The 6,332-nt window shown below is 48.5% G+C and overlaps 1 protein-coding gene across 1 annotated transcript in view; it reads left to right on the top strand.

Annotated features, from left to right (window-relative positions):
• The window catches only part of LOC143735712 (uncharacterized), a 237,035-nt gene that overhangs the window by 42,899 nt on the left and 187,804 nt on the right, over nt 1-6,332 (top strand). The gene's annotated exons all lie outside the window — the stretch shown is intronic.

Genomic DNA, 6,332 nt, shown 5'->3' on the forward strand with positions numbered 1-6,332 from the left:
ACATTTTCATTATTCAAAATTCCTATTTCATTCCTATATATATGGTTTTTTTTTTTATTTTTATTTTTTTATGAGATAATTTAAGTTTCAGATTCTAGTCATGGAACACTTTTGTAAGAGGTTTAGTGTTCTTGCGTTATTCAGCCAGAGGGTGGCGCTCTAATATTGAGTAATCTGATCCTGGAGGATCACAGTCCCAGAGTTCAGCTCCAACATTATTATTTGAGTTATCCTGAAGATCGTCCTGGTTGCGTATGCAACCCACCGTTCCCTGAAGGAGGGAACGGAGGACGTAGTCGATGTCAACTGAATGGGGATCACGCCAGGGAGCCTATCATCTTCGAGTACTATTGAACGAGCCAATGGAATTGGCATGCGTGATTCGCATCACACACTCCGCCCCCGCGGCGCGGGTATAAATACGGAAGTGGATGCACGCACTAGCTGCTTTTCGCTGAGGAGCCGAGCGTAACCCGGAGTCAGCGGTGGTCCAGCGGTAGTGGCAAGGGGACTACATCCTCCGTTCCCTCCTTCAGGGAACGGTGGTTTGCATATGCAACCAGGACGTTCCCTTTCAGTCGATAACATCAGACGTAGTCGACGTCGACTGAATGGGGATAACCTTTGAAAACGCCACTAAAGCTGCCACCTTCCAGTGCCTAGACAAAAGCCTCCTGATGCCCCCACAATTTTAAGGTGGGGAAGGACAGGGCTTAGGCCAGGGAAGTCACTGCTGTTCCTACAGGACCACTAGGAAAGCTTTCCTGTACATTGGAAGGAAGGGACGCTGCGGAAGCCACATCCTACCCAGAGGGAGGAAACGTGGAGAATACACATATAAACTGGGCGGATGACCGGGTAGTAGAACATATGGAATGTCACTGGGGTGGCTCCAGCCTAAGACGGGGGGAGACTCACCGGACCATGACGGGAGAGAGACTCTGCCGAGGGACGACACGGGCTCGCCGTAGGGAGCCATATCGTGGAAGAAAACACATATGGGGTCACCGTAGGGACCGCAACTTATGGACCCAGCCTAACACAGGTTACACACTGCTTACGAGTGGTAGGCCTAACACCAGACGCTCCGCACGTCCGACGTCGAAGGGGTGTGGAGGAACTCAACAGGGTTCGGCTTAAGGGAACTCAACTGGAGTAGAAAGCGCACGTATCCAGTCCATAGGAGGGGAATGGCGCAGCAAGCCGACACTTGAACAGGGCTCACGGTGAAACTGGCTTCATGAGAAGGGAGCCCACGGGAAGCAGCGGTTCAATAGATATCTCCCAGCACCCAACTCTAAATCTGTCAGCAAAGCACTCTGTCAACGCCCAGGTGGAGCAGAACACTCATTATAGAGGAGCTCGACACCTAAGTGGACATGAGTGTCTCGGAATCTTTCACTGAAAATAAGGCAACCACATCAGTGGGCCACTTTGCTTGGAAACAGCCTTCCCTCTCTGCTGATTCCTAACAGATAAGAGCTGGTCTAAGGTCTAAGGCTGCGTTCTGTACACGTCTAACCGCTATGAAGCGGACGGACAGAGAAGCCAGGGCTGGGTCTGCCTCCTCCGGGCAGCGCTTGCAGGCTCACCACCTGATCCTATTACGGGAGAGGTAGGAACCTTGGGCACAATCCAGGCCGGGGTCTCAGTTTGTGAGAGTTAGTCGGCCCGAACTCCAGGCACAATACGTTGACCGAAAGCGAGCAAGTCCCTACCCTCTAGTAGAGACCATGCGAGCAGGAGAACTGATTTAACATAATTTTTAATTATGTAGTCGAGTGTTGCCCAGGCCCTCGTTAAAACACGCCCTTTGTACATGGCCCCTCAGTTTGAAGAGGGTTTGGCAGCAGACCAGGATGAACTATAGTCACACAGGGTGAGCTGCTCTGCCACAGTCACCTCGGGACCCGATCGTGAAGCTAGCACTGAAGCGGAAGGAATATGGAGGAAGCCAATGGCTGCATCTATCATATGCCCCAGGAGCCTCTGAAAGTTCTTTCAGTGGGACCCTTTCTCACTTCAACACCAGCTGAACACACTCTCATTGGAGAGACATGTTGGACTGAGTCCATCTCCAAAACTGAAAAAGAGATACTCAACCCGTGGGCGAGATTACTCTCTCCCAGTTGACCTGAAGACCCAACGGGCTCTGGAGCACTCGAAGGGAAGGACTCTACTGATACTTCAACCCTCACGCGCAACACACAGGATGGCCTGCGGCGCGGAAGGTAGAGATCTGAAGCACATGTCTTTCAGGTCGGAGCTGCAGACCAATCTTGGGCCAAGATGGTCACGACCCACTACCTAGTAGCATGAAGAACGAGTTTACAACTGGCCTTCTGAAATGCGGGCTGGGCGTCTCTCCTACGGCCGGCTCCATGCTGAGGCCTGGGTGGAGGTTGCTGCGGAGGCCCAGCGGGAGCGGCGGCCGGGGAACGCCCTCGGCGACGAGCAGGCGGAGGAACTGCCACTGGCGGCGGGGTGGTGGCAGCAGCTGGCCGCTGGGGCAGGATGTGCTGGATGACCTCCGTCTGCGCTTAGGCGGCAGAGAACTGTTGGATGCAGTTCTCCGCCGCGTCGCCGACCAGCCCAACCTGGGAAATTGGGGTGACCAGGAACCGAACTTTGTCCGCATCCGCCATATCAACCAGGCTGAGCCAACGATGGCGCTCCTGGACCACTAAGGTGGACGTCGCCAGACCGATCGCGCATGCCATGACACTTGTGCCCCGGAGGGCGAGGTTGGATGCAGTTCGGTGCTCACCTATGAGCGCACGGTCTGGGCTAACCTCGTGGATGTCCACGGGTGCCCTGGCCTGACAGACCTGAAGCAACGCCATGGCACGCAAGAGGAAGCGGCTTGCCCACAGGCTTTGTAAGCTCTGCCCGTCGGAACGGACGAAAACTCACAGGCCTTAAGGGTGGAGACGAGAATCCCCCCAAAAGGCAGCGGCCGCCGGACACAGGTGCACCTGTGTCGACAGACTGCTCCAATGGAGGGACACCTCGCAACCCTTCACCGTTCCTCCATCAAGGGTAGTGAGGGGGAAAAGCTATTCAGGCAGTTTCTGGCAGAGAAAGGTGCCTTTCACCACCTGATAATCTCTCCATGCATTTCGGAAAAGAAAAGCACTGGGGCGGCGAGCTGAGAACCAGCGTGACCTGCCCCGAGATACCAATCCTCCAACCGAGACTGAACGGGACACGGTGGAGTTTCCACTCGAGCCCGGCAGCCTCGGCGGCCCGTTTCAGCATAGCTGACATTTCTAGATCTGGCTTGGGCAATGTTACACTCCCAGAGGGAGATAACACTGCCGAGTCATCATCTCCAGAGGCCAGCTCACCCGATGCTGCTACCGACATCTTATCCTCTGGGGGAACCCCCATTGAAACAGCTGATCGGTCAATTACAGAGGGACCAGCATGCTCAACAGGAATCCCATTGGCTGCGGTGTGATAGAGGAGTGAGGAGCCCACAGCGAATGGTTACCGGGCGAGACATCCATCATTATCCTCCGATCACCCATTCCACACATCACCCGGGGGTGGGGCATGGTAATGGGGACTCGCGCTTCGCGGACGAAGGCGAGTCTCGATCTCAACACCGCGACAGTCATATTCCCGCAATGAGAACATGAGCCGTCCACAAAAGCTGCCTCAGCATGCCGAACATATAAGCACATATGCAAACATATTTATATACATATAAACATACAGCTCAAACATATGATGCAACAATTGTGACCATCACAGAGGAAAAGGGAACGATCGCATCCAGAAGCGCACAGGTGGAATGGCATCTTGAAAAAGCTGCAAACGCACCCGTGTTGCTCTTTCAGAAAATAGGACCGTCACAAGTGTCGGAGCACACAGGGGAATGACCGCGGCAACACTGAACAGAGAACTGAAACAGTGAAGCACTCACTTTTCCGCCCTCTAACCAGCCGTTAACACACACAAACCTTTAGAATTTGTTGCTGTTAAAACAGCAGTTGAGAGCTCAAAGCTCACGATCACCGCTGCACTCGCGCTGTAGAACACCAGCACTGGGAGAGTCTTCCTGAAGAACACCGACACACTCGCTCGTTGTAAACAACAGCACTCTCAGAGACATCAAACGATCGGCTCCGAAGCGAAAGGCAACTAGTGCGTGCATCCACTTCCGTATTTATACCCGCGCCGCGGGGGCGGAGTGTGTGATGCGAATCACGCACGCCAATTCCATTGGCTCGTTCAATAGTACTCGAAGATGATAGGCTCTCTGACGCGATCCCCATTCAGTCGACGTTGACTACGTCTGACGTTATCGACTGAAAGGGAACTTGAGTGTTTCTCAATACTCCAGTTAATGCTTCCTCGTTTCTCCCTCTGCCTGTTTGTCTTCTTAATAATGATTATAAGATATTAGCCTGTGCTTTGCTCAAAAGATGTAAGTGTGTTCTGAGTTCTGTTATTGATGAGACTCAATCAGGATTTATGACAATAAGACATTTAGCAAACAATATCCAACGTGTTTTAGATTTATTAGACTATAGCAAGTTGGTTAATGATGATGGGTTTATTCTCTTTGTTGATTTTTACAACGTTTATTTTTCTATCTCTCTAAAATCTCTGCATATTTATAATAACTCTTTACAATAATCCCAACTGTTCCTTAAATCAGGAATTTCAGTTTTTTTTTTCAAGAGAAGTTGTTCAGGTTTGCCCTGTATCCCTTTACTTCTTTCTTATGGCTGCACAACTTCTTTCCTCCTTTCTTTCCAGTACTCGTCTACAGGGTTTACTATTGCCAACAAACACTTAGGGCTCTATTTTAACGATCTAAAACGCAAGTGTCAAGCGCGAAGCGCAAGTAACTTTGTGGGCGGATCTTGCGGATCGTGGGCGGAAAAAAAAGCTCAACTTAACTGGTAAGTTAAAGAGTAAGGTTTTTAATGTACTTACATTATGGTAAAGGTGATTTCGCAGTCTTCAGATTTTTTTTTCCTGGTTCTTGACGGACAAACTAATTTGTCAGATGTCCTTATATAGTCTACATATGTGTCTTGCCACTATTGGGCAAACAGGTCTGATCCGTCATTACTACAATTTGCCTGAAAGGCAACTTTACTAGATTTATGCCTATTTTTTCACATCTTCATGGACACCACAATGATTTCCCTCGAGTGGTAATATTTTTCCTTGTTATAATGTATGATTTGCAAAAATAAAAACTGCTGCATCTGTGTTGATGAGAGAATTAAAGTGTATGCGCATTGTGCACCCGCTACATTATGGCCAAGCATGCGCGCTTAAAATAGCATTATGATCAACGCGCAACGCGCCACTGACTTTAGACTAGGCTTTTTTTGGTCAGTGGCGGAATTGTTTTCTGGAACTGCAAAATAGGAGTATAATATAATATAATATAATATAATATAATATAATATAATATAATATAATAGATCAGGTATTACAGACCTTTCACTCCACCAGAGTTTGCTGTTGTAATGGATGCTATAACTCTTCTGAAAGACTCAGATCCCAGTCTTCTTCTTCTTCATCATCAGCTCGTCCGTTTGATTGGGAATATTTATTTTTGATCAACTCTTCTGGTCGGCACAGGAGAATTAGACATTTATTTCACACACACTGTGTTTGTCCACATCCCATGGAAGAAAGTGTGACTGTTGTCTGAATATTTAATAATCAATAAGGTAAACAATGTATCTTACAAATTACGTCGTATTTTCTTATCCTGTGAAGCTCTATTTAAAATAAATGTTTCCAGATATTGAGTCTCTGTGTTCCCTCTGTGGAGCTGGAGATAAATCTGTTTCTGAGAATAATCACACAAGTCTGTTTGTGTATTTTTTGTACGCACATTCTCATCACAATCAGTTTTTCTTTGTTATGCAAAGTTGCTTTTTTGGTCATCTCCTTTTCATCCGGCAACTCCAAAGCCCTGAACACTGTCTCACTGTGTCATTTCAATTATATTTTCCTGTAATTTAATAGTCAATTATACTTACCACTGACACAGGTTTTGTTTCTTGCAATTATATAATAAAAAAGAGGAGAAAAAGAGGAGGCGAGAAACGAGGACTAAGCTTTCCTGATGACTCATGAGGATACAGGCCCTGTCCCAAATTACACCATAAACACTCGCGGTCTTCCCACACTTTCATGACGTAATGCTGCTTTGCTCCTGTCCCAAATAACACACTTCACATGCACTTACAGTCTTGTGGACTTACAATGCCTGCCGTGTGCCACCCGTTAAGTCCATGAGACTTTAATAATGCCGAAAGTGCATGTGAAGTGTGCCATTCGGGACAGTGTCCTTTCCT

This window comes from Siphateles boraxobius, unplaced genomic scaffold, assembly GCF_051911475.1.
Source record: "Siphateles boraxobius isolate OS27281-9 unplaced genomic scaffold, OSU_SipBor_1 13, whole genome shotgun sequence".
NCBI classification, from domain to species: domain Eukaryota; kingdom Metazoa; phylum Chordata; class Actinopteri; order Cypriniformes; family Leuciscidae; genus Siphateles; species Siphateles boraxobius.